Below are 4422 nucleotides of genomic sequence, written 5' to 3'. Positions count from 1 at the left end.
TGAAAGGTAAATGTTACTTTGCTATCTCTTCGGCCCCATACATCCTATTCTTGATTTAAAATATTCCTGAGCTTTCTTACATGTTATTTACAGGAACAAAGCTCACCAGTCTAAATTTTTATACTTTATCTTTACAAGAATATATAATGATAAATGCATAGTGCGTATTTATATGTCTTATGTGGTTCAAGGTAAATATAAATTTATCAACTTTTCCCAACTTTGATGCTAGTCTCTATAGTGGTAAAAAGTTGACAAATTTTGACGTACCAATTGTAAATATTGACTAATTGAATGATCTTATTGCCTTTCATTTTCTTTGTTTAACATCAATTAATTTTATTACTTAAATATTTTGAAGAAAAATATCATAAACCTGTTTCACAAAACTATATCTGCAAAATATCTTTAAAGATCAGATAATTTTCTTATTCTTTTATCTAATAATATAATCGTGCATTTTGTTGCTAAAATATTTTATATGTATCTCCGTATGCTAGAAAGATAGTAATCTGTTTAGAAGAACTTGTCTTGTATGGAACAGGCCAGGTTTAATTCTGGCTAGCACATGTATTCCTCTACGCATCATTGTAAGTGATTTCAGAGCTCAGAGCCAGGATTTAACATTTATCATAGCCAGATGTGACCCCAAGATAGTAATGATGTTAATGAAAAAATAATTAATAAATATATCTCCTACCAATATTTTATTTAAAATAACTTTTAGTTAAAATATGCTCAAGTAATACCTTTATAAGATCATTTTATACTTTAATATATTTTAAAATTCTTTATCAATTTTATAATAAAACTCATTGCTCTCTGAACGAATTACTAAATTTAAAGAATAGGGTCAAAAGCAATAATACCGTGGAAGGAGGGTGCTTGGAATGCAAATAGCTGATCCTGATTTCTGGCTTCATATATGGTCCCTTGAGCCCCCTCTAGAGTGATCCCTCATAATGAAGTCAGGAGTATACTCGAAACACTAACAGATGTGGCCCCCAAAGCAAGCAATCAATCAAATTACACATTATAATAAAATTCACCATCTCTAGTTTATTTCCTGGTATTTTATCTCAAAGAAGACAAGAAAATATGTGTAGGTATATAAAGATAAAAGCTAAAACTACTAATGTAAAAACATATATGAATATTCAAATTCATTACTGTTATTTCAACACAAATATAGAAAAAAATACCCTTGTCCATTAATAGATAAATGGATAAATACAATGTAATATATAACACATTGAAATTATTTGGTTCACAAAATATTGCTTTTTGCTACACTGTAGATGAATCAAGAATGCCATACTAATTTAAACAATAGAAAAATAAGGACTAATTCTAGAAATACTGAAATGTGCCCTTCATATGGGCTTTGTTATTGTTTGCTTGTTTTAAGGCCACAGCCAGATTTCAGGGCTTACTCTTGTTTCTGTATATTTTAGGGATAACTCCTGAAAAGTTTATGGAACATGTGTGTTGCCTGATAGTGAACCTATGTCAACTTTATACCAGGAAAGTGTCTTACATGTGGTACTATCACTCTAGTCACATTGTGCCTTTAGATTTGTTATAAAAAAAAACATGAAATTGAGGAAATGTAAAAAGATTTTGGCTCTGAAAGAGAAAATAAGTATCTATAATAAAGGATAATGCACAAAAATCATCAATTTCCGTGGAGAAGGTATACTGGTTCTATAGTTATTGTGATTTTGGTGTGGTAACATTGTATTTCAGCAACATATACACATTTGTAAATTACAAATCTATGTTACATCAGTAATGAAATATAAAACCCAGGAGTTTTAAAGAACTTAATAGTAGCTTCAAATTAAAAAAAAAACATTTTCTCTGTAATTATATCTTCTTAGTCAGATTTTGGATATTTAATTTTTATTACTGTGTTAAACACAGTATTATTAATCACCTGTTTTTAGAGATCTTGAGTTCAAAAAGGAGACCACTTAAAGTTAAATGATTATTTTATAGATCATGAATAAACTTTCTCAGCTTTTTTTTCTTTTCTTTTTTTTTTTTTTTTTGGTTTATGGGCCACACCCAGCAGTGCTCAGGGGTTACTCCTGGCTGTCTGCTCAGAAATAGCTCCTGGCAGGCACGGGGGACCATATGGGACACCGGGATTCGAACCAACCACCTTTGGTCCTGGATTGACTGCTTGCAAAGCAAACGCCGCTGTGATATCTCTCCACACCCCCCTTTTTTTTGGGGGGGGGTTCTCAGCTTTTATTAAAAAGAAAATAAGTGAATACTATTTTAAAAGATATTTAAAAAATTTTAAGTTAAATTAAAACCCCAAGTCTTTAGGAACAGTTGATTACATAGAGCAATGAGAAATCAATTCATAAGCATTCTCAATAAGCTATATTAATATGCTAAATTAAAAATTATCAAATGCAAAATTTATTGCATTATAGTTTTATGGATGAAATAATTAATTTGAATAAATTAATTAAGATATGTAAAAAGGCCACAATTTTAATCTGAACCTTTTTTTATTTTTATGATGTATTTTCAGTTATAGTAAGCTATCCAGAAAATTCGCATCACATTGGCCATAAGTAAAGCCAAATCAATAATTATTTGCCTTGTTTTTTATTATATGATTTAGTGTTCTAATTTTTTATATCTCTAGTTATATTTTAAAAGCTAGATTTAATTATATATTTGTGGTGAGTTTTTCCTAATTTATCACCAGATGTTCAACCTTAGGCATAAACTAACCTGCTAAGAAAATTATGAATATTTTTAAGCCTCTTGTTTTTAGTCTATTACTATAAAGCTCTCAGTAGTAGGAAAACACATTAAGTTTGAAATAATTTAAATTGTATAATCACTGAAATGTATTTTCATGTGTTTATTCTAAAGTTATTAATTGTATAGTTTGCTGATTAATTGCTGTTACCAAATTGATTGGTCCTATTTATGTCCATAAACCTGGTTAAACATTATTTCTATCTGTGTTTCTAATGATGTTTCCAGGAGAGATTATCATTGGGATTCTTTAAAGAATAGTAAATGAAACTACCAAATCAGTACTGAGCATAGAAAGAGGCCACTTCTTAAGCAAGCCATTCTTTTGAGGACAAAAGGGAGATGAAAGTGAAAATTTCACTTTATCTGTTGTAACTGATTATTAATCCTTGCATATTCTCAGTATTTCTGATTTATAGACCTTCAGATATTAACCACAGTCTATATATTCAATTTTCTATAGTTTTTAAAATATACTACCAGATTTCCTAGATTTATTGACTGCATTGTAACCAAGTTTCACAATATATGTAAACTATGTTATAGTTGGAGACTTATTCTATCAAGAACCTTGATTAGTATAGTAATTGCAAGCTGCATGTTAAATACAATATGGTAAAATACAGTCACTATTTTTATGATTCTGATGATTTTGTAAAAAAACAAAGATTCCTGTAGAGAATAAATTCATCAAATGAATATAATGAATCCAAACAAAATAAAGTATAAATAAACCTAGGAGATTAAAATAATATAAAAAGTTAAGGTTTTACTTAATTTGGGGGAAATGTTGAAAGGATAAAATTTGGGACACTCTACCTAAGTGATGCTTACAGTATAAAGAAACTACTTGTATTTTGCAAGATGAATGAGAGATACATAAACGAGCTACTTGATTTTTGCAACAAGATCGAGAGATAGAATATTATAAATTACTTTGCATAGAAAGATTCTTTGAGTGAAAGTTCTTTTTTTAACATTTGGGCAACACTTACCTCGTAGAGTTCAGATCTTACTTGCTGCAGGCATCTAGCATCTCAGCATCTTCTAGTGGGGTTGAAAATCATTCACAAGGGGAAAAAGGGTAACACGAGTGGCCAAATATGAAATATGAAATAATGAGACCACATAAAATACATTGTATGGGGACTCGGGTCTATCAGACATGAGAGAGACGTGAGACAAACTTTACTTTTTCAGCTGATGACATTTTAAGCACAACTCTGATATGCAAAGTATTTCCGAGGAAACAAAGGGCAGCGAATCTTAGGAGAAGAAAGACCATGATAGCAGGCCTTACATACCAAGGAACTAGCTGATACAGGTGAAAAGAATCTCCAGCTAAAAGGTAAGGAAGTGATAGGGGTGTTTCTAGTTTAGAAAGAATGTTCTTATAACAAAGAAAGAGAAACTGATTTTGCTACAGATTTTGCAACCTGCCGGAATAGTGAAATGCAAGAAAGGCAGAAGCTATTGTTTACCACCAAAAAGCTGAGACCAGAAAAACAGGTTGCTGACAACTGGCTGAACTCAATCTTTGAGTTGCAAATCTACTTAGCCAGCAGGGAACTTTGGCAGTCTTTGGTACTGAAATTTCTTTTGACTGCACAATGACTGAAGCCGAATTTTGGTCTGTAGTTT

The sequence above is a fragment of the Suncus etruscus genome, chromosome 9, assembly GCF_024139225.1.
Source record: "Suncus etruscus isolate mSunEtr1 chromosome 9, mSunEtr1.pri.cur, whole genome shotgun sequence".
Taxonomy (NCBI): domain Eukaryota; kingdom Metazoa; phylum Chordata; class Mammalia; order Eulipotyphla; family Soricidae; genus Suncus; species Suncus etruscus.
Note: the sequence above shows the minus strand (reverse complement) of the source record.